Source organism: Ovis aries, chromosome 2 (assembly GCF_016772045.2).
Source record: "Ovis aries strain OAR_USU_Benz2616 breed Rambouillet chromosome 2, ARS-UI_Ramb_v3.0, whole genome shotgun sequence".
NCBI classification, from domain to species: Eukaryota; Metazoa; Chordata; class Mammalia; order Artiodactyla; family Bovidae; genus Ovis; species Ovis aries.
The window spans coordinates 244502701-244527616 of record NC_056055.1 but is presented as its reverse complement, the minus strand read 5'-3'; the positions used below and the strand labels follow the sequence as shown (position 1 = coordinate 244527616).

Sequence of the window (24916 nt, the reverse complement as noted above, 5' to 3'; positions counted from 1 at the left end):
TATTTATTTATTCGGCTGCACCAGGTCTTCCCTGCAGCCTGTGGGCTCTAGCTGCGCCGTGTGGGATCTAGGCCCCCGCCCAGGGATCGAACCTTTGCCTCCTGCATTGGAAGTGTGGAGTCTTAGCCACTGGACCACTAGGGAAATCCTCCAATAATAGGAATTTGTACAAAAACATCAACCTTTTAGTAACAACAGTGAGACTTTGTTTTATTTAATTATTTCTAATTTTATTTTTTATGAAATATTACGTGTGAGAAAAAGCACAGAAAACAAGTATACAGTACAATGAAGACTTATAAAGCAAACATCCGAGTAATCATCACCCAAGTCATGAAACAGAACATTGTCAACATCATCCCCCAAGCCCAGCACACCTCGATCCTTTCCAGATTACTATCTCAGTTAGAGGCAGCCAATAGCTGGATTTTTATAATTATCACTTCCTTGATTTTCTTAATAGTTTTATAACCTATGAATCACACAGAGAGTCTTAAATTAGGATTTTCTCACGTAAATCCTAAGACTGAGGGCCGCAAAAGAGAGCCTCTTTAACATAGATCCTTCTCCAGTGGATCTTGGCAGGCTCTGGGGAGATGGTAATGGATTTGAGGCTTTGGTATTTGTCAGAGAAAGTGGTGTTGAGGCTTCTCTCATTCAACCAGTGTTTGAGTGCTCACTACGTTTAAAGCTCCTGAGATGCTCCCCAAACTGAGCCTGCCCCTGGGAGCTTACAGTCAGGCAGGGAAAGTGTGGATAAGCATGACAGAACAGGGTGAGGCCTGGGACTCAGATAAGTGCTCAAAGCACTCAGATAAGTGCTCTGGGAATTTAGAAGAGGCAGGGACCACTTTTGGTGGCAGGAAGCAGAGCAAGCTTTATGGAAGAGGTGGATGACGCTCATTCATGCATTACTTCTCAAATATTTTTGAAGGTCGGCAGAGTGCCAGGAAATTAGGTAAAAGGAAACAAAAATGAATAAGTTAAGGTCCCTGCCTGCTCATGGCCGAATGGCATTTTAGCAGATACAAATATGGCATGCTTTAAAAAGAGCATAATAGGAATAATTGGCTGTGTGGAGTTGTCAGGGAAGCATTCGCAGCTGAGATCTAGGTTAGTCCTTGAAGAAAAGAACAAGAGTTTGGCAGACAAAGAAGGGAACCAGTGAATCTGCCTAGTTACAGAAGTGGGAAAGGACACGAGGTCGACGTTGACGAAAGGAGCAGTTCATAATGGGAAGGAGAGTGGGACTCGAGGGGTAGGACAGATGAACAGGAAGGGTGTTGCTGGCAAGGGGAACAGCATCAGCAGCACAAAGAGGCCAGAAATCACGGCACCTGTGTGCACGGTACTAAGTAACTTACTCTCGCTGCAGCATAAGGGGGTGGGACGAAAGTTGTGATGGTTAATTTTATATGTCAACTTGACTGGGCCATACGGTGCTGAGATATTTGGTCAAACATTATTTTGGATGTTTCTGTGAGGGTTTCTGGATGATATTAACATTTGAGAAAAGCAGATTGCACTCCCTGATGTGATGGGCATCATCCAACCAGCTGAAGGTCTGAGCAAAAAGGCTAACCCTCCCTTGAATAAGGAAGAAGTAAGTCCTGGCTTTGGACTCAAACTGAAATGTTGAATTTTCTTGGGTCTTGAGTGGCTGGCTGTTGGACTGCAATGGAAGCATTGGCTCTTCTGGTTCTCAGGCCATCAGACTCGGATGGGAACTGTACCAGTTCCTGCATCTGTAGCTTGCCCACCCACCTTGCAGATCTTGGGGCTTACCAGCCTCTGTAATCATGTGAATCAATTCCGTATAATAAGTCTCTTTAGGTAGAATTGGAAATATAGATGCATATAAATATATTGATAGATAGATGTAGATCCGTCTATCCATCTATTGAATCTCCTACTGGTTCTGTTCCTCTGTAGAGTTAATACAGAAGGGAAGGGGAAATAACTTTGGAAAGGCAAGTTGGTGCCTGATCATGGGGGACAGAGAATACCTGGCTAAAGGACTTAGAATTTTATTTTGAAGACAGAGGAGAAAGCACTGGGATTTCCTGAACTGGGCAGTGTCTTAATCAGAACTGACACCTAGGAAGATGAAAGCTGTGCTGTATAAAATGAATTCAAACAGAGATTCTTTTTGATTTTTAAAATTTTTTAGCTGCACCACATGGCACGTGGGATCTTAGTTTCCTGACCAGGGATCGATCTAGCACCCTTTGCAGTGGAAGCACAGAATCTTAGCCACTGAACCATCAGGCAAGTCCTAGAAGAGAGATTCTTAAAGGAAACCTCTAGAAGCTGGGTATTAATTTGTGGGCATAGGATCTACGATGCAAAAAAATTGGGGATCCCCGAAGCCAATCTAGGCACTGCAGAACCTGAAGCACGTGGGAACTGGAAGATGATTTCTGTGGTGCTGATGAGATTTGTGCGTAGCTGGAAATTTGGAAAAGGGGGTGAGCAGGGGTTAGAGACGGAAGAGATTTGGGAATCATCTACGTAGAGGGTGGTGGCAAGTACCCCAGGGGGCAGACGCTGGGGTCAGGAGTGGCAGAGTGACGGTGCATCAAGAGCCTTGAAGTTGCTCGTGATGGAAAACTACCCCACCTGGCCCAGGCAGGAGAGGGGATTCATTGGCTGATGTGATTGCAAACTGAAGAAGACTGGATCCAAGGGTTCAGTCATGCTACTGAGACTTGGTTTCACTGTCCTGTCTCTCCGCTCTGTTCTCCCTGTCTTGGTCTCATTCTCCGGCTGTCACTGGACTGACTGTGGGAAGAGGGCTACCAGCAGTGCCGTGATTACATGCTGCTCTCAGAAGATGGATTCATGCAACTGGACAGTTCTGACCAAAGGCCCAGAATCGGATCTCATGGCTCTCGTTGTGTCACGTACCCACTGCTGGCATGCTGTGGCCAGAGTCCTCTAAAATGCTCTGATAGGCCAAGCATGCGTCACGTGTCTGGCCCTGCAACTTGAGGAGAGACTCATCTCTCAAGCCACAGGGGTTGAGAACTGGTGGAAGAGCTGCCCAGGAGAAATGGAAATGCTGTTACCAGAGGAAGAAGGAGTGGGCACTAGGCTGGTAATCACAGGGGAAGGAGAACTGGAAACCCACAGGCTGGCCGTCCTGCAAACGGGAAGCAGCTGCGGCCAGTGGGGCAGTGGGGAGGGGCCACCAGGAGGTGGAGGTCTGGGCTGACAGCAAGGGAAGGGCTAGACTCGGTAACACTGTTGCCTTTGGGACGACCTAAATGTTGGAGAAGCTTCTTCTGACAAAGCCCTGACAGCATAACAAAGTGCTAAGTAAGTTCTTGTCCTCAGGATAAAGGCAGGAAAAACCAAGTGGGTTGGGTGACACCCCATCAGGATTTTGCTGCTGATGGAAAGGGCGAACATTGTCTGGGGACATTGATGGGAACTGCGAGATGGGATGGAGGAAAGGGCACCTGCCAACTGGTCGTGCAGAGGTTGAAAACAACCAGTTTTCCTTCCAGTTTAAGAAACTAAGCTCATGCATTTTTCAAACAGTCAAAAATTTACAGTAACCAAAAATAACCTAAATTTTGAAAGTAGGCGATTGATTGGGTAAATATAGAAATGCCTGAATAATGAAATGCAGCCTTTAAAAATGATGCGTGGGGACTTCCCTAGTTGTCTAGACCTCGGCCTTCCAGTGCAGAGGTTGTGAATTTGATCCCTGGTTGGGGAGTTGGTTTCCCTGGTGGCTCAGAGGGTAAAGAGTCTGCCTGCAATGCGGGAGACCCAGGTTCGATCAGTGGGTCAGGAAGATCCCCTGGAGAAGGAAATGGCGACCCACTGCAGTATTCTTGCCTGGAAAATCCCATGGACTGAGGAGCCTGGTAGGCTACACACCATTGGGTCGCAAAGAGTCGGACACAACTGAGCGACTTCACTCTCACTTTGGGGAGTTAAGATCCTACATGCCTTGAGGCGGAAAAAAAAATAAAACATAAAACAGAAGCAATATGGTAACAAACTCAACAAAGACTTTAAAAACGGTCCACATTAAAAACAAAACTTTATATTTTTTAGTATATGATGCTTTACTTGACATGGAAAGATGTTTGCAATGTAGTTTTGAGAGAGAAATGCAGAGTACAATCTGTTTTTGTACAATAAATGTGTATACATATATCTATGAATATATTCATATATCTATGAATATCTGGAAAGGTGTACACTGAAATGTTAATAGTTGGTATCACTAGGGATAGGACTAACAGCTAAAGCTTATCTTCTGATTTCATTTTAATAAACCTGCTAGGTAGTATGTAGGTACTACCTACTACCAACATACTACCTACAACTACCTACAATTAGGTAGTTTGTAGGTCAACTGGCCTCTTGGGTTGAAGTGCTAGCTCTGCCACTGACTGGCTTGGTGACCTTGGGTAAATCCCCTAACACGTCTGAGCCTCTGTTCATGCATCAATAGTGGGGGTACACTTTGTGCAGTGGCACTATCCTAGCCTATGAAGTTTATCCCAGAGGTGATTATGGCTGATTGAAAAAAAAAATAAGTGGGGGTAGTAGTTCTTAACTTCTAGGGTGGTTGTGAATTTTACATTAGCTACTATTACATGCAAACCTGTTCAGTTCAGTTCAGTCACTTAGTCGTGTCCAACTCTTTGCAACCCCATGAACTGCAGCACGCCAGGCCTCCTGTCCATCACCAACTCCCGGAGTCCACCCAAACCCCCGTCCATTGAGTCGGTGATGCCATCCAACCATCTCATCCTCTGTTGTCCCCTTCTCCTCCTGCCACTTATAGTAAACACTCAAAAATGTATTTTTCTTGTGTAATTAAAAAGTCCAAAAGAAACTCTTAACTATTAAACATATTGGAAACAAATGTTTTTCTTGGCCAACTAACTGTGGTGGTCATCAACAAAGGAGCTATTACTAAGATAAGCTATTTTCCTGTAACACTGGGAAACATCTGAACAAGACAGAGAAAGTTCCTACTCTCCTGAAGATTGCACACTAGCCAGGAAGACAGATGATAAACAGATGCTGTGAGGATAGCAAGATCAGAAGTTGGTGACACTGAAAGGCTGAGAGCCAGCAGAAGGGCTGAAGAGGAGGCAGTGAGTGCCGGTGGTGGGGAGGAAGTCTCTAAACCAAGAGATGTGGTTGGAGTGAGGGACAGAAGGGTCTAAACAGAGATGAGAAGCGACCTCAGCTCTTAAGCCAGTTCAGTTCAGTCGCTCAGTCGTGTCTGACTCTTTGCAACCACATGGACTGCAGCACGCCAGGCTTCCTTGTCCATCACCAACTCCCAGAATTTACTCAAACTCATGTCCATTGAGTCAGTGATGCCATCCAACCATCTCATCTTCTGTCCCCTTCTCCTCCTGCCCTCAATCTATGGTCTTTTCCAGTGAGTCAGTTCTTCGCATCAGGTGGCCAAAGTATTGGAGTTTCAGCTTCAGAATCAGTCCTTCCAATGAATATTCAGGACTTATTTCCTTTGGGATGGACTGGTTGGATCTCCTTGCAGTCCAAGGGACTCTCAGGAGTCTTCTCCAACACCACAGTTCAAAAGCATCAATTCTTAGGCGCTCAGCTTAAGCCAAGGCGTACTGAATACAGGCTTGGGGGAGTCAGGAGGCCGTCCCACTTGTAGTGTGGTTTCGGGCAAGTCACTGCCCGTTTGAGTAGCCACTGTCTTCTCTGCAAAATCGGGATGCTAACACTTTGTAAGGATGCAAGGATCAAAAGACATGTTAGGGGCAGCGCTTTGCAAGAGATCGTTTGTAGCATAAATTACAAATGCAGGAGAAGAACTGTAGAAAGAAGTCCAGAGAGCAGCCACCAACTAGCGACCGCGGTGACTGGCGCGTGCGCGTTAGACGGCCCGAGCCAGGGGCCTGAAGGGAGCGGGGGGAGGAGTTCAGGCCCCGCCCGGAACCGCTCGGCCTCTTTTCGCCTCCCGGCTCCTCCCATTTCCGCGGATAACCCAACCGTGCGTCGCCTGCGTGCTGACGTCAGGCGCGTGCCCCTGTCCGGCAGCCGAGGAGACCCCGCGCAGTGCTGCCAACGCCCCGGCGGAGGAGCTGAGGTGAGTGTGGGGCCCGAGGTTGCCCCGCGGGAGCGGCTACCCCCTCACACCGTCCTCGTCCCCCCGCCGCGCGGCCCCTGGCGTCTCCCGGTCCGCGGGGACCTCCTGCTCTGGGACCCCGGGGGGCGGGCGCGGGGCGCCGCGGGGGGAGGGGTGCCGGGCTCGCGCGGCGCGGGTCCGGGTTCTGTCAGGGGGACTGAGGGGAGGGGGTCGCGGAGGGCCCGGCGGCGGCGGCGGGGGGCGCGGGTTCGGCCCGGAGCGCGCGGCCGGGGCGTGAGGTGCCGGGGCGAGGGCGCGGCCGGGCTGTCACCGGGCAGCGGCGGAAGGAAAGGGTCACACCCATCCCGGCCGCCCGGCTCTCCTCCCCCGCGGCCCCGCGGACGCCCGCCGCCCCCATCCGCCGGGGCGGGCGGCCGGGCCGGGCCGGGGCGGTGAGGGCCGCAGACCCTCTCTCAGGCGCCCGCGCGCTGGCGGGGCCGGGGCTCCCTGGCTGGCCGGCCGGCCCCCAGCGCGCGCCCCGGCTTCGACTTCCTGCTTCGCCGCGGACATTTTGCGGCCGGCGGCGGGGGAGGGGAGCGGACCGCGAGCGCGGTCGGGGAAGCGGGCGGTCCGGGGGGGCGGCTCGGCCCTGCCGCGCGCCACCCTCTCTCTGCGGCGCGGCCGCCCGACGTCTCGTCCCGCGCCGGGAGGGTGGGGTGGGGGGCGGCTCAGTCGCCGCTTCTCCCGTCTCCTCGATTCCTGCCTTAGGTCGAGTTCCTCCCAATACCATTTCCGTTTGGCGTCTCCCAACTCTTCTCCCTCCCCGCCTCTTCAGTTGAAGCTTCCCTTGCTGGAAGTTAACCTAACCACCTCCCGAAACTGTCGTTCTGCCTTTTGCCTGATTCCTCTCTTTAGGGGGAAATTTTTCTTTGTTCATTTGTACCCCCCCCCTTTCCCTTTAAGTCCTAGAGAAATGCAGTGGGGAAGATTACGTCATTGCAATATAAGGGGTGAGAGTTTTTAACTCCTGCAAGTCAGGGGCTCGCTAAATTAAGACAGCATTTGGTAGCCTCTGTTGAGGCCACCCAGTGGCATATCCTGCCTGTTTCCCAACTACTGGTATTCAGAGATGATCTTTTGAAATCCTGGCCGTCTCATAAGCGTCTGAAAGCCAGGGAGGTTTGAAATCTCAAGATGATCTTAATGCCAAGACAACACTTTTCTTTAGCCACTTGGCGTGGGCAGTAACTTTAAAGATTCCTGTGACTGTATTGGAGTGAAGTTAATTTATTTGTGGAAGCCTTTCTTTGTTCCCAAATAACATTCTCAGATTATTTAACTTTAATAAGTGTGTCTTATTGATTCAGAGTACGTACCTAAGTCGACTCACCTGCACTTTTGTGGCAAGGGTGTGGTGAAAAGAGTCAGTTCATTTTACACCTGTTCTTTGCTTGCTGGTCACTTTAGTTTTGTTAAAATGAGTTTTGGGTTTTTAACCAAAAAAAAAAACCAAACCTTAAGTGAATAACATTTTCAGACTTTGGAGATCACAGTATTCATTCTTCAGAATGTTAGGCGCGTCTTGAATTGTATATCCTTCACTGACTACAGGGTACAGTAGCACAGAAAAATATTAGCATTGTAAAGCAAATGAGATCCAATTGTGTAATGCATTGTTATAAGGATAGTTCTTGTTGGAACAAGTACTTTCTTGTTGTTTCTCGTTTCTATAGAGAGAACAGATTGCTTGTTAAACACTTAATAGAAGTGGTCGATTTAAAGCAGCTTTTGGTAGTTTGTAGGTGTTGGTAGATGATTATATAGGTGTGGAGCTTGGATCTTCTGAAATACATTTGTTATAATGTATCTCTTTAAGAATATAAAATCGAAGTACTTATCTGCCATATTTCTCGACTCTTCTGTACTTAAGAGCTTTAAATACACAAATATCAATTGTCTTCTTCCCTTTTAAAAGTATGGGAGAATAGTTTGGATTTACAGCTTTTATACTGAGGCAAGGAGATTGGTGATTGAGTATTAAAAATGAACTCTTTCTCAGTAATTTTTTCAAGACCCAAAAGATATCACAACCTCTTAAAGTGTTTGTAATAATCAACATCTGTACTCAGGTGAACTTAATATTTTGGGCACCCGAGGCAGGTGTTACAGCCTAGGGTGGTGGTGGTTCAGTTGCTAAGTCGTGTAGGACTCTTTGTAACCCTGTGGCCAGGCTCCCCTGTCCTCCCCTGTCTCCTAAGGTAGTCAGGGGCTGAAATGAAACATCAGTGAGATTCTTTTAAAGCCCACCAAACCTACGTCTTGACTTTTTTGTAACTTCAAGATTTTCTTTATTCGGATACTTTTTCCACTTTTAATTTTATGGTTTATTAAAGAAGCATTTCTAGTTACTTTAAAAATGGTTCACTAATGTTTTGATTCAAGATGTGTTCCATTTGGAAAACTTCAAAGTACAGTTTACTGTGCCTGTTTGGGAGTAGTATTTATAGCCATTCTTGGAAGTAAAAGTGAAATTGTATTTTTTATTTTAAATGCATTTATCGTTTTAGGGTCAATTTTTGAGAGGACAAGGAATGCTTAACAAGAAACACTTAAGGCCACAGAGCTTCCTCTGCTGGGGGAAGAGGGGGTTAGTATGTTCACTTCTGTCCCGTAAATAGACCTGTGTGTTTTCTATTAAAGGTTGCATTCTAGGTTTTCAGTATTCAGTAGTCTCTTCCAAGTCTGTTAATTTCACCCACTAGAATGTAAATCTGTGAAGGCAGGACTTTTGACCTGGTGTGGTCACCCCGATCCCTAGTACCAAACCATGATGTATCTCAAGAAATGTTTGTCAAATGAATGATTGTGATGTCTGAGGGTCAACATTTTCTGCATATTCTACAGGCGTATGTACTTTGTTTCCTGAGATGACTTTTGTGCTTGGTCAGCCATATCCATATTTGGGCTCATTGAAGTGATGATTACTAATATTTTTTTGCTTAACCATATCCATCTGTTTACTCCTATATTTGCTGCAGGTGTACTATCTGAACAATTAACAGTTGCTTAGAAAATCTTTTCTGATGACTGGTTTTTATTCTCCTAAAAATTATGCAGACTTTAATGTGTTTCCTTCCTCAATTTCTGTTTTGAAAAGTCGCTTAATTATGCGACTTCTTTTCCTCAATTTAATGGCATAAAATTCTTGGTCATGTTAAGTTTTGTCCCTTACGTTTCTACTTTTAGTTACTCATCCCTTCATTCCAAAATATTTTTGCTAAAGCAAATCAATTTTCATTACTTGTTGTTTTGGCCTTCACTCCTGTTATAAGTCCTGGATGTCAAAACTCTTCTTTACTGGTTGCCCGTGGGACATTGGTCTCAAATTGTTCATTCCATGAAGTGAAACCCCATTTTTGCTACCAAAATGGTGTCCTATTAGAAAAAATTAGAAACATTTTTTTCTTAAAATATTTAGCTATTATGCTGAAATCCAGAACAGTTTCTAACAGCAAAAATCTACGTATCAAGTTATGGTGTTTACCAAGCGTCAGTGGTCAGTCACCTGAAGAGAACCTCGGTTGCTCATTCTGTTCTTTAACACTTTACACTTGCATCATTTTCTGTAAGAGTGAGCCATTTTGATTTGCTGTTGCTGTGTGTTTTGAGAGAGACACTGCAAGTATAGTGATTAATAGTGTAGACTCTGGAATCAGACTGCTTGGATTCACATCCTGGCTTTGGCATTTATTAGCTCCATGCAGCCTGAGTAACGTCTTTGTGACTGGATTAACCTTCCATAGAAAAGTTCTAGCAGTAGTCTCTACCTCACAGTGGTGGTGGTGGTTGGGCGCTAAGTTGTGTCCGACTCTTACGACCCTATGGTAGGCTCCTCTGTCCATGGGATTTCCCAGGCAAAAACACTGGAGTGGGTTGCCATTTCCTTCTCCAGGCAACGTTCCCAATTCAGGACCCAGGAAATGAACCCGTGTCCCGGGCATTGCTGGTGGATTCTTCACTGCTGAGCTATTAGGGAAGCCCCACAGTGTTGTTAGGAGTATTCTAAATGAAGTACTTAAAGCAATTAACTGGGGCACAGCAGTGCTTTGTAGGTGTTTGCTCTTGCTATTATTACAGCCTTGCTTAATGCCCCCATTTTTGAGAATTTACATGCATTTCTCTCAAACATCAACAGTTTAATAACCATCCCTCTCCCAGATAATCTCTTGAAACCATAAAAATTAAATGAAGTGGGAATTGGTGTCTTCTTTACGTTTATGTTCATTATCTTAAGCAGTGTCTAGAGCTAAGGGTGTAAGTTCTCAAGTGTGAAGTATGTGGTCCTGTGAACTAGCAGCATAAGCCTCACCTTGGAGCTCCTTAGGTATCTCAGGCTCCATTCCAGTCCTTCTGAATCAGAATCTATATTTTAATGCGATCTCCAAGTGATTTTCATGCTCATTGAAGTTTGAAGCACCCTCTGAGTTATAGTTTCCTGCCTATTGTGTAGAATCGCCTCATGTCTGTGCTCATCATCAGGAACTAATGTGTTTAGTTTCTAAAGAGTCATTACCCACTTAGTAATAACTAATCTTAAATTCTAGTTTTAGAACTGCTTGAACTTGAGTTCAGTTACACATTTGAACTCAGTGACTTTTTATGGAATACTAATTGCTGTTATGAAGAGCATATGATTAGGATCATTCACATAATTGTTGGTTATGAAAACAGGTTAAATACAAAGTTGGCATTTAGCTGATCAAATGTAAAAAAATTTTTCTGCTTTTTTGGTACTAAAATAAACCATATCTCCAGTCTCAAGGGAAAATCTTAATAACTAAAATCTAGTCTTATTTAGCTACCATCCTGAAAAAATTATTGCTGTTTTTAAAGGACTTGATTACATTTTCTGATTTTTCTTAATACTGATTGATGTAGAAGAGATTCACCAGTAATATCCCTGTGCAGTGTGTGCTCTAGAGCAGCGTTGTGTGACCTTTTTCAAATCAATGGAGACATAAAAAAAGTTGGCACCCTGGAGTAAAAGGATAAGACTACTCTTGGCTGGCTGGAGGTGCTGCAGCCCCAGGAGAGCTGGGAATCAATGCCTTAGGCACACCTGTGTCCGTTCTGTGTGTCCCAAGGGGCACTTTGAAGCCATCTGCTGTTGGATATTAAGCCACAGCCATCATTTTCAGCTAAAAAGATTATCACTTTTTGTTACTCCTTGTGTAAACAGAAGAGATGGAAGATAACAGGTCAAATGAGGAGCAGATGAAACCAGGGGGAGAAATGGAGGTGGAATTAAAGAATACTGTAATTAGTGTTAAAGACTGTGAGATGATAAATTTTGTAGAAGAAAATGAGCAAGATTTCAGCTACAATCCATTTACTTTGTTGGTAGGCAGTTTAAGGATATTTGTAATTTTTTTGTTTGTATTGGGTTTACTTTAAATCTGTCTAAAAGCAGATGAAGAGGAATAGGATGCGAGAGTCAAGTTTCTTAAGAAAGATATCTTTGTTATATGTGGTTTCAAGGATTTTCATCCTAATACAGCTTCACTGTAGCTTCTAGTGTTTGTAAAACAGCTGAAGGTGAGAGGAGCTCAATTTTAGAATTTTTTGAAGTGGAGTTAAACCATCTATATTATTTATTACTTTGCCAGAAAACCATAGTTTTATTGTGAGGTTTAAGAATAACAGTACAACTCAAAAGTAAACTTAGATTTTAAATATAAAATTTCATTCTTCAGATAACTAGGAATGAATGGATAGTTCCTGTGAATGTTGAGTGCTGGGGCTTTAAATCAGTATCTAATACTCTAATTTGTTTCAGGAAGTGTATAAATAGTATACATAGTATAAAATATAAGCTATGAAAATGTTTGAATCATTTTCGGTTGTGTGATTTATTTGTTTAAAGGGCCAAAGGAAATATTAGTTCGTCATGGACAGAGGAGCCTAGTAGGCTGCAGTCCATGGGGTCACAAAGAGTTGGACACCACTGAGCGACTTCACTCTCACTTTCAAGCATTTATAAATCAGTGGAGATGGGGATAAGGGATACTTGCAGTTTTTAAGAGTGGGGATTTTTCTGGTGGTCCAGTGGTTAGAACTCTGCCCTTCCAATACTGGGGGTATGGGTTCAATCCTTGGTTAGGGAGCTGAGATCCCCCGTGACATGCTGTGTAGCCAATAAATAAATTAAAAAAATTTTTTTAAGAGTAATGCCTATGTTAATTCTCTAGTGTGTTTCAGAATAGCTGGAAGAGGTTTCCATGGGGATGGGTTCGAACCCCTACTTAATATATCCCCATTTTGGAAATTTATGATATGTAAGTTTGTTAAGGGTTCATGGAAGTTATTTACATTTGATCACAGATTGTCAGAATCTGTTTTTATTCAGTGTTTTTTAAACTTGTTTGGTGATGGCCCCATCTCCCCAACCCGTGGAACACCCAGTTCCACCTTTGAGAAAGTGGACTGGGAGAAAGTGGTATTTGGTGGCTTGTTAATCTCCATTAGGCAGGGGCTGTTGGTGTGGCTTTGCTATGGGTAGAAAAATGGAAAACACTTTAAGTTCCTGAGGCAAGTGAAAGGTAGAGACTTTAGCAGAGCCCATAGATTATCTATTCTTGCTGTAACCTAAACGCTGCTCAAGATCTTTGTACAGAAATTGCTAATATGCACTTCCTTAAGATGGAACTTGGCATGTTATGTATAAAACACATCTTTGGGGTATTGATAGGGGAGTTAAGTATTCATTGAAAGGACTGATGCTGAAGCTCCAATACTTTGGCCATCTGATGTGAAGAGCTGACTCATTGGAAAAGACCTTAATGCTGGGAAAGATTGAAGCCAAAAGGAGAAGGGGGCAGCAGAGGATGAGATAGTTAGATAGCATCACCCACTCAATGGACATGAGTGAGCAAACTCTGGGAGATATTGGAGGACAGCAGAACCTGGTATGTTGCAGTCCCGGGTTACAAAGAGTTGGACACAACTTAGCTTAACAGTAACAACATGGGGGTGTAGCTCCATCTCAATTTAAAAATCAGGCAAGGTATTGGAAGGGTTGCAGTCCATTATTAGGGACTGGGAAAGTGATTGTCTAGTGGCTGCAAAGGAAATCTCTGAAATGGAGTCTCTGTCTCCTGTTTTCTTTGTTCTTGGATCAGTAATCCTAGTTTGAGTATTTATTATTTTCCAATATTCTGAAAAGCTTGCAGTAATTTCAAAGCCATTTTTTAAAAGCTCTGAAAGTCATGTAATTTTTAAAACTACTTTATTTGAGATCCAAAGAAGTTTTATGTTTAAAAAATAATTGTTAACGTAAACAAGTTTTTTAGGAGTTTGTGGCAGTAATCTTTTGTATTTTATAATTTGACATCTTTCTTTTGCTTTTTCTTGTCATACATACTGCCCAATCCACTTCTCCCTTCTCACAAAAACAAAAACCTGGCCCAGATACCATCTTTTACGTTGATTTTTTTCCCCCTAGTTTCATATATTACATGGAAATGAAGATGTATTCTCCTAAAAAATTGTCCTTGGTTCTAGTTCAGAGCCAGGAATAGAAAAAATCATTTTACTTACTGTTGGATAGTTGACCAAAAGAGGTGGGGGAATGGGGAAAGATGATTTTGTGGGTCAGGATTAGGGTTAAGGACTCGGGTTGGGCTGTTTTAGTTCTTTTTAGAAAATTACTATTTTTTGGTAGTGGGGTAATTTTTCTTTAGGATCACAATTCATGTCTTGGATGTGATATATGTTGAAGATACAAAAGTTTGTTTTCTGTTGACATCAAATTTTTTATCTCTGCTACTTTCAGTTTGAGAAATTCGTGTCATTTCTGCTCTTATAAAACATAGATCTCTCATGTTCCTTTTTAACAATACAAAGATGAGGTGATTCTTTGCAAATATTAACACACACTCTAAAAGAAATGTAAGACTTAGAAACAGCTTTTAAAATAGAGCTGCTGCTGCTAAGTCGCCTCAGTCGTGTCCGACTCTGTGCGACCCCATAGATGGCAGCACACCAGGCTCCCCCGTCCCTGGGATTCTCCAGTCAAGAACACTGCAGTGGGTTGCCATTTCCTTCTCCAATGCATGAAAGTGAAGTCGCTCAGTCTTGTCTGACCCGCAGCGACCCCATGGACTGCAGCCTACCAGGCTCCTCCGTCCATGGGAGTTTTCAGGCAAGAATACTGGAGTGGGGTGCCATTGCTAATCAGTAACAAAGATTTTTGTGAAAACCTAGATTCTGGAAATAATTTTTTGGCAGTTCTGTGTTTCCTTAAGTGTACTATTTTAATTGATGTTAAATCTGAGTGAATTTTTCCAAAATTAGAAGCACATTTTAATTATAAAGCTACTGAGCCTAAGATTGGCTACATTAACTGTTTCACTGTGATACAGTTGGAAACATCATGTGGTATGCATTCTTTATAGGGATCTTGTGTTTTATAGAAAAGTATCCTTTTTTGCTAGTTTAAAACTCAGTAGAGTTTCCCTGGTGGTCCAGTGGGTAAGACTCTGGGCTTCCAATGCAAGGTGGGGGGATCCCTGGCCAGGGAATTAAGATCCCCCATGCCACAAAAAGAAAAAAAAGTAGAATTGTGCATTCCCAGACTACAGTTGCTCATGATGATTCAGGATATTTATTCTCCAAAATGATATTGGGTGGCTTTTAAACAGTTTGATGTTAACTACTGTAGCTAGTTTGGGCTGTGGCCTTGACTTAAGCTTTAGGAATAGGATTCTTGTCTTTCAGAGGGAGTTAAATTTTTTTTTTGTTCCCCTCTCCCTTCTTTTCTCCGGATAGTGATAGATGAGGGTTTAGGAGCTTAGAGGATCGACTAATGGGTATATTCTTAGTTCAAAGAACAAGGTTTTTTGTTTTTTTTTTTTTGATTCGCTTCATCTCTAACCCATACTGTTTTATTAATTAGTGATTTCAGCAACCCTTTGTGTGCTCTCTGGAAATGACAGTTCTAGGTGTTGGTGATAGAAGTGAATGCAGTAGACCAAAACAGATCTCTGGCCCCATGCAATTGACACACTAGTGTGTGGGTTGGAGATAAGTGGCTAAAAATGAAGAAGGGGAGGCAGGGTACAGTGGAGTGTTTCAGGGTTTGTAGAACTTGTGGTGCAGTTTAAGGTAAGGTAAGTGAGGAGTTCTCACTTCAGAATGACATTTGAGCAAAGACCTGTAGGGGAGGTGACTGACTGAGCTGTCCAGGCCGGAGCCTTCTAAGTAGAGGGAACTACTGTAGTCAGTCTTCAGTCAGTGGCCAGTGCTGCTCCACCTGATTTTATACGAAGTCTTCAAAAACAGACATTAAACAAATTGATTTTTTTCGTTATTTAAAAGTTTATTTTTTAATAGAAGGATAATTGCTTAAAGAAGTGTATTATTAATGCATCTGGAATACCATTATAGGAGCTTAGCTTCTCAAAATGCGGTATGTGTATATAATTTCCATAGATGGAATTCATAATCAAAGTAGAAGTTTGTGCTTTGATGGTGTTATCTTTGGTTGCAAAGTGTGCTCTAAAAGGCATATTTGTGGCCAGCACATACTGGTTGTTTTTCGGTCTTTGCAACTCTTATCTTTGTTGTTTTTGTTTCTCTTGATCTCTTTTAGTGGATAGAACTATACTGTTACTGCTGTGCAGCCAGGCTGAAACATCTGCAGTCATGCCAGCTGTACTGCCTTGACATAGAACTTAGTGCAAGTGTTATAACGTCTTTATTCTTTGTTGAATTATTTCTTCAAGTGCACAGCTGAGTGCTACTGTAGAAGTTCACCCTGTTAATTTTACAATTGGTAGACTGCTTTGCTTCAGAATCTTGGTAATCTTATTAAAAAAAAAAAGGCTTGTAGTTTGTAAAATAGATTGTTGAGTATCCGAATGTAGGTGCCTCCGCCTCATTAGATGTAACAAAATTTAAATGATCATGGTTAGTTTTGTAACCATGGTGGCCTCTCACCTGATAACCTATTCAGAGAAAGGTTCTCAGCTTGTCACTCATTTTATGGTGTGTGTGTTGTCCAGGTTTTATAGTAACTTTTTTTTTTGCTTCAGACATTTTTGCTGCAAATGTATGCTTGTATGTGGGACTTCTGATACATACTGGCACATGATTTCATCCTTGATGGACTTAGGACCAAATTATTGTGTTCTGATTCTGAAAAGGCTATTCTTTTTCGTGTTTTCTTGCAAAAGAACGTAATATCTTGACCTTAAGATTTCTTTTCCAACTTCTCCATTTGTCTGTGTTACACATCTCTCCTGTAATTTCCCAAACTAAAAAAGTTTCCTCATAATTTACCACCTCCTTAAATAAACCCCTCCTCCACCCCCAAACTGGTCAGCTCTTTCTCTGCTGGCATACAGCCACTTCCTAGTTCAGGCCCTTGGATTATTAAAGCAGTTTCTTAGCTGAGTTCCTGTATTTTATCTGGTTACCTTTGACAGTTCACCTTGGAGTACAGATTGATATGCTTAAAAAAAAATTGGTTCATGGATCAGAAAGAAATGGTAGCTGCTTCTTATTAAATGAAAGTTCCTTCCTTAGCTTTCAGAGTCTGTATGACATGAACTCATCCTCTGTGTGTGTGTTTCTTTCATTCTTGACCACTCCCATGTTTTATTACTTTTGAAAATCTTTGGAAGTTGTAGCAGACTTGCAATTGTGTTAGTCTCTCCTGCTTATAACCAATGAAGTATACAAGGTGATGTATGTTGAGCTATCTAGCATAGTGTTTGACACAGAGTAGGCATTGAGGAAATTACTAAATTTGTGTTGAAGTCAGGGTTTCTGCGTTACCCAATGTAGTGCTATAATAAGCACTTAAATATCTTGCTGACTTTTACAGTATGTAGAGTTGTTTCTTGGAAGAACAGAAGTGTAACATGTTCTAGATTCTAACTTTTGTCCCGATGCAGTGAAGATTGAAAAAGATGTTAGGCACTTGGTTCTTGTTCATTAATTGATATACACACACACTCACTCTAGCGTAGCTGATGTTTTCTTTATTGTTTGCTCTGTTGGTATTCTTCATAACTATTTTTAATATGTATTGCATGTCATTCTCTGGTGTATTGTTACTTAATCGTTTTTTTCTGTTTAACATTAAGGTATTTCATTGTTTCTTAGTGAAGAATTTTCTTTATTTTGGATAAATTATCTGAAGTGGAATTATTTTTTAAAAACAATAAAAGTATTTTGATTGTTGAAATACATTGGTACATTTTAGTACTAAGTAGATGAAGGGTATTATTGAGGCAAATAAGTGAATATTTAATGGATCTTAGAATACCGTACAATATGTTTAAAAAAAAAAGCCTACGCTCATGAAGTAGATCACAGATTTTTATGGGTTTGGTTTATTGGTACTTGATATCTTGTAGACCAGGTTTGATCAGAATGTTTTCCTTACTTGTTGAAAGGCTTTTGGAGATCTTTTCATTTTAATAGATAGCTTTGTTTTTAAAATTAAAGTACTACATGTACATGGTGAGAGCTTCAGTACAAAAGAGAATATGATGAAAAATATGTCTACCCATTACAGACACACCCATGTCCTCTTCCTAGAAGCAGTCACTTGTCCAGCAGATGTATTTTTGTAGAGAGTCTCTGGACCTGTCAGTATATAAGTATCTCCTCTCCATTAAAAAATTCGCACGCGTCAGTTGCTATATTATGCATACTCTTTGCACTTTTCTTTTCAAAAACAATATATTTTGGAGATCTTCCACACTTGCACTGTATTGGTAGTTTTTGCTAGGGTTACTGTATAGTCTGGCTGATTTTAAACAGCAGACGTTTATTTCCTTACAGTCCTGCAGGCTGGGAGTTTAAAGGCAGGTTCTGGGCAGGTCCGTTTCTTCCAAGGCCTCTCCTCTTCGTTTCTAGACGGCCGACTTCTAGGGTCTGCACTTGGTCTTCCCTCTGAGTGTCCCAGTCTTGCTATAAGGACACCAAGTTAGATTACGGCCCACCAATATGATCTCATTTTACCTTCATTATTTCTTTAAAAGCTCTGTCTCGAAATATAGTTGTATTATTAAAAAATTTTTTTAATTTAGAATTTGAATTGGGGTATAATTGCTTTACATTTTTTTTAACCAACAAGTTATACTATTTTTTATTCATGTTAGAATTTCTATCAGTGTTTGAACATTAATATTTAGAGTGTTTGTACATTTTTGCCTTCTGACGTTTAAAATGAGAACCACACTAGGTCACAGATTGTAACTAATACAACACATTCCACAACTGCATGAATATTCACTCAGTCTCACTCTCTTAACACTGTTAAGACATTTTCTTTTTCTTGCTGTACTTTACAATGAAATGTGTGCCCCAGTCATGTCTCAGCAAAGTTCCAGACATTATGGATTCATCACATATAAATTCTTCAAAAATTTACTTCTGTCAAAAGACTTGATGACTACTATGTACACTACAAAAATAAATTTTCATATAAATTGCATGGCATACTTTTATCTTTGTAATTGAAATGACACAAACCCATTCCTGCCAAAATTGGCAGACGAGACCCAGTTTGAATATTTCCTTTAAACTCCTTACACTAAAACCTACCATGAGTCCTTAATGAAAATGTTATATATGCTTTACAATGTTATGTTAGTTTCTGCTGTACAACAGTGTAAATCAGCTATATGTATACATATCTCCCCTCCTTCTTGAGCCTCCCTCCCAACCCCCTCCATCCCACCCCTCCAGGTCGTCATAGAGTGCCGAGAGGAGCTCCCTGTGCCATCCAGCAGCTTCCCGCCAGCTGTCTGTTTTACAAGTGGTGTATATATGTGTCAGTGCTACTCTCTCAATTCACCCCGCGTCCCCTCGTTTTCAGAAGTCCGTTCTCTACATCTGTCTCTCTTCCTGCCCTATAGATAGGTTCATCAGTATCATTTTTCTAGATCCCATATGTATGCATTAATATACAATATTTCTTTTTCTGACTTCACTCTGTATGACAGACTCTAGGTCCATCCACATCAACAAATGACCCGATTGCGTTTCTTTTTATGGATGAGTAATACTCCACATATGTTCAGTTCAGTGTCTCAGTTGTGTCCGACGCTTTGCAACCCTGTGAACCGCAGCACGCCAGGCCTCCCTGTCCATCACCAACTCCTGGAGTTTACCCAAACTCATGTCTATTGAGTCAGTGATGCCATCCAGACATCTCATGCTCTGTTGTCCCCTTCTCTTCCTGCCCTCAATCTTTCCCAGCATCAGGGTCTTTTCAAATGAGTCAGCTCTTTCCATCAGGTGGCCAGAGTATTGTAGTTTCAGCTTCAGTATCAGTCCTTCCAATGAACACCCAGGACTGATCTCCTTTAGGATGGACTGGTTGGAGCTCCTTGCAGTCCAAGGGACTCTCAAGAATCTTTTTCAACACCACAGGTCAAAAGCATCAATTCTTCGGTGCTCAGTTTTCTTTATAGTCCAACTCTCACATCCATACATGACCACTGGAAAAACCATAGCCTTGTCTAGTAGCCTTGACCTTTGGTGACAAAGTAATGCCTCTGCTTTTAAATATGCTGTCTAAGTTGGTTATAACTTTCCTTCCAAGGAGTAAGCGTCTTTTAATTTCATGGCTGCAGTCACCATCTGCAGTGATTTTGGAGCCCAGAAAAATAAACTCTGACAGTTTCCCCATCTATTTGCCATGAAGTGATGGGACCAGATGCCATGATCTTCGTTTTCTGAATGTTGAGCTTTAGGCCAACTTTTTCACTCTCCTCTTTCACTTTCATCAAGAGGCTCTTTAGTTCTTCTTCACTTTCTACCATAAGGGTGGTGTCATCTGCATATCTGAGGTTATTGATATTTCTCCTGGCAATCTTGATTCTAGCTTATGCTTCCTCCAGCCCAGCGTTTCTCATGATGTACTCTGCATAGAAGTTAAGTAAGCAGGGTGGACAATATACAGCCTTGACATACTCCTTTTCCTGTTTGGAATCAGTCTGTTGTTCCATGTCCAGTTCTTACTGTTGCTTCCTGACCTGCATACAGATTTCTCAAGAGGCAGGTCAGGTGGTCTGGTATTCCCATCTCTTTCAGAATTTTCCACAGTTGATTGTGATCCACACAGTCAAAGGCTTTGGCATAGTCAGTAAAGCAGAAATAGATGTTTTCTGGAACTCTCTTGCTTTTTCGATGATCCGGCAGATGTATCACTTCTTTTATTCATTCGTCTGCCAGTGGATGTTTAGGTTGCTTCCACGTCATGGCTGTTGTAAATAGTGCTGCAGTGGACTTTGGAGTACATGTGTCTTTTTGCATTATGATTTTCTCAGGGTGTATGCCCAGTAGTGGGATTACTGGGTCATATTTTTATTTAGTTTTAGTTTTTTTAAGGAACCTCCATACAGTTCTCCAGAGTGATTGGTTGCATCAATTTACATTCTCACCAACAGTGCAAGAGAGTTCCCTTGTCTCCGTGTCCGGTGCAGCATTTATTGTTTGTACAGTTTTTGATGATGGCTTTTCTGACCAGTGTGAGGTGATACCTTATTGTAGTTTTGATTTGTATTTTTCTAATAATGAGTGATGTTGAGCATCTTTTCATGTGCCTCTTGGCCATCTGTATGTATTCTTTGGAAAAATGTCTGTTTAGGTCTTCTGCCAATTTTTGATTGGATTATTTGTTTTTTGATGTTGAGTTGTGTGAGCTGCTTGTATATTTTGGAGATTAATCCTTTGTCAGTTGCTTCATTTGCAGATATTTTTTCCCATTCTGAGGGTTGCCTTTCATCTTGTTGGCAGTTATATTCTGAGTTACTGGTGTTTATGACTTCAGCATATCAGTTTGGGGGATGGGCACAATTTAGTCCATAACAGGCACTATAGGTCATTCTTTTTAAATAGTTCCATGATATTCCTTCGTAATATGACCTATTTTACTGTTCCCCTGTTGGTGTGCATTTTGCTCCTGCAAGCAAGGCTGTGGTAAATATGTTTGTGCCTCCCTCTTTGCATACTTGGAGAACGTCTTAGAAATGGAACTGCTGATCAAAGAATGTACATATTAAATTTTGGTAGGTACTGGCCTAGACATGGGAACCTTGTTCCTTATTGTTTCTGATATTTTTTGAAAGCAAAACTTTACTTTGTGTATCATGTCCTAATGTAAAAACCACATTTTATTTTCAAGGGTATATCATTGACTTTCACTTTGCATTTTGATAAGGTATAAACACAACCCCCTATAGAAGACTGCTTAATCATATTCTGAATTAACTGCTTATCTGGGTCATTTTGGGGCTTCCCAGGTGGTGCTGATGGTAAAGAACCTGCCTGCCAATGTAGGAGATGCAAGAGACATGGTCAATCCCTGGGTTGGGAAGATCCCCTGGAGGAGGGCATGGCAACCCACTCCAGTATTCTTGCCTGGAGAATCCCCATGGACAGAGGAGCCAGGTGTGTTACAGCCCATGGGGTCACAAAGAGCTAGAGACCACTGAAGCACCTTTTGCACGCTTTTGCACACAGCACACTGGGTCACTTCACAGTGATAAAGAGCATTCGCATTTGAGTGTCAGGTGCTGTGCAGAGGGGTAACAGAGTTCATTGTGACAACCTGTGATGTGAGTACTGCTTCTGTTTTTAATGGAGAAACAAGGTCTTGAAAAGAGGTTAAGCTTGCCCAAAGTCACACAGGAATGGAAATGTAAAATTCGGGCTGAAAGTGAAAGTGTTAGTCACTCAGTCGTGTCCACTCTTTGGGACCCCATGGACTGTAGCCTACCAGACTCGTCTGTCCATGGAGTTTACAAGGTAGGAATACGGAAGTGGGTTGCCATTCCCTTCTCTGGGGGAATTCCTGACCCAGGTATGGCACCCAGGTCTCCTGCATTGCAGGCAGTTTCTTTACAAACTGAACCACCACGGAAGCCCCCAAATCCCTAAGGGGCTGCTTGACTTGAAAGATTTTGTGCCTGCCTCCTCTGAGTTGTTTTCCTGGGCATATTAGTCTGGCTAGATATTTGCTGCATGATTAATTGTTACTTTGTCTCTTTAAGTAAAGTGGATTGCAACCCTTTCTGTAACATTCAAAAGCTCTTGCTGCAAATGTGACATTGGAATTTAAGCTACAAATGTGACATTTAGTTTAAGCTGTTCTTTGAGATTAGAGTGAGGGGATTTCAGAAAGGAAACCCTAACCCTGTCAAGTAGAAGCAAGGATTTTTCTTATATATAGTATTTAGATGCTTTCATTTCACAATAGTGAGTCTGATCTTTTTCATAGGGCCATTTTGGTTTTTGCAGATTATAATTGGGGATAAAAATAAGGTGCCAGACTAGGTGTTTACTCTCTACCAGGTGATAATCAATAGTTTTATACACATTGCTTTGTTTCTCTTTGTGGCAGTTTTGTGAGTTAGATGTTATTGTAGAGAAAAGATATAGAAGTGAAATAACTTGCTGTATTACGTGAAGTAACTTGCTGGGATTACGTACATTAAAATTTTCAATTCTAGCTCAGTACTGTATTAAGTGCCTTGGGAAGGAGATAAAGTATAAGCCTAGTTTTTCCTCTCAGAGAGCTTAAGCTCTTTTAGAATAAACACACACTTCTGTGAATAAAAACAAGATAATTGAGTGCTCAGTGGTGTTTCACATTTGTTCACAGAGTGCCTACTGTGTCCAGTATTGATCTGTGTTCTGGGAATACAGCAGAGTCCCCACCTTCACAGAGATTTCCTTATTTTTTACCTGTCTTCCTTTACTGCAATATACCATAAACAAGATAATTATAGATTATGACTATGCTGTAATGGAAATAAACAGGATAATACGATAGAAGTGAGGAGGGAGGTGGCTGGATAGTACTCTACATAGTGTGTTTAGGGGAGAATTTTCTGAAGAGATGATTTGAGCTGAGATCTGAAAGATGAGAAGTCAAACGGTGTTGTGAATGGGGAAGGACTATTTGGCAAGTATAAAGACCTGTAGGCAGGACAGGACTTGACGTGTTTGAGGAATATAATAAGACATGTATAGCTAGAGCATGAAGAGTGAAAGGGATAGAGTATGAGACAGGAAACTTAAGAGCTAAGAAGGGCCTTGCCATGGAAGTTCAGAGAATTTGGGCAGTTTCTGATAGCTGGAATAGTTAGGTGATGTGTTTTAGATAAGGTGGGATTTGGGGATGGGAAGTTAGGATAGAAACAGGATGAGTTGTAAGGCTAGACATCCAAGATTTGGAGAGATTTTATGGATAAAAGCATAGACATTGAAATAAGCACCATACTGTATTAGATAATTTAAATAATATCAGGCAACTTGCAGTTGATTAGATGGGCCGAGTAAGACGCAAACTTAGTTGAGCAATTTCAGTCCTGTATTTGCCTAGGTTGTCAGACCTCAGAGCTGTAGCAAATGCAGACTTGAGATCTGGAATCTGTGAAATGCTGTCTTTTGTTGTCTGATCTTTTGCAGGAAACTGAGGGTAGATTTGAATGTGTTTTAATATCTCCTTACCCTTTCTTAATTAAGAGAACAGAATAGGAAAACTGCATATAAGGGTGTCCGTATTAGTAATACTATGAGGAAGGCTGTGCGGGGGCGATGCTGATTTCCTTATTGTATGTATACACCACTAGGATTATTGTCCCAAGCGGACAGGAACTTTGTTCCAGGCATGGGCGGGGGGCGGGGCATGGCTATGTATAGGACAGTGCTCGGCACTTACCAAGTGTTTGTTGAATCAGTGAATAAATCTACAAGTCTTGAATATTTTGAGGGAAAATCTTATTGTAATTTCCCTTCTTTTCTAATCAGATTCTTAGTACTCTTATACATTTTGGCGTACTCTTCAATTTTTCCAAATTGTTTTGAAGTATATTACACTCAGAAATTATATACCTTAGTAGATACTTATTAATTGGACTAAATTTTTTTTTGAGTCACAAAGATAATAAAAAATGATTACTTTGGCTAGCATCCCTTAATTTTTGGTAGTTTGAGGAACGAAAACTCAGTAAGGTTCTAAAAATAAGGACTCCCGTTCTTACTGGATCAGACATTTCTGAATGAAGTCATTTTCAGAAATGAAGCTGACAGCAGACTTCGAGCCCTGCTGAAAACTTCTTTTTGCCACACAGGATCTAATCTTTTCATGTTACGGGTGCTGCTGTCAGCGCTTTCCAGACAGTTGCTTCATTTTTTTGGCGTTTCAAGGACCCAGAGAGCCGTAATTTGGCACCCGCTTCTCTACTGTTTCATATAGGTTGCAGTTTCACAATATATTTAATTTCTTTCACAAGTGGCAGAGAATGGAAGAATTGAGTAGTTGCTTTAATGAATGCCTAATGTTTGCCTTTCAACACTTTGCGTATGTTAATGCATCTAATTGTCAGCTGGAGATATTAGAAATTTTGCAGCCATTTTGTGGGGGAGAGATACATGAAGAATTTGAGATGTTTTTGCCCAAAGATACTTTTGTTTTATGTAACATCTGGAAAGTACATTTAGGAGAGGGGAGAAAAACCCATTATCTTTTCCAGCAATCAAAGGCTTTTGTAGTGTTATCACATTCTGCCCAAGTCTGTTTCCCTGATTTCTTTGACTAATTTTGGGGCGAATTTTACATATATCTGCCAATCTCATGTTAAACATTTGAGAGGAAAAAAAGCAACAACAGGGCTCTCAGACATGTACCAGGAGACTTTGTCCTTTAACATTGTATAATGACTTAATTTTAGAAGTGAATAAGTAGAATTTTGGGGGAAAATAAGCATACTCACAGCTGTTTAGGGGCTTCCTTGGTGGTTCAGACTGTAAAGAATC

The 24916-nt window shown here is 41.8% G+C and overlaps 1 protein-coding gene across 21 annotated transcripts in view; it reads left to right on the top strand.

The window, feature by feature from the left end:
• Nucleotides 1–2995: 2995 nt before the first annotated feature.
• CDC42 (cell division cycle 42) overlaps nucleotides 2996–24916 on the top strand; it is a 51988-nt gene continuing 30067 nt past the window's right edge. For 3 of the 21 annotated variants that reach the window (XM_027963878.3, XM_042242527.2, XM_060408786.1), the window contains exons 1-2: nucleotides 6066–6187; nucleotides 8644–8723. The gene's annotated coding sequence lies outside the window, so the exon portion shown is untranslated. 21 annotated transcript variants of the gene reach the window in all.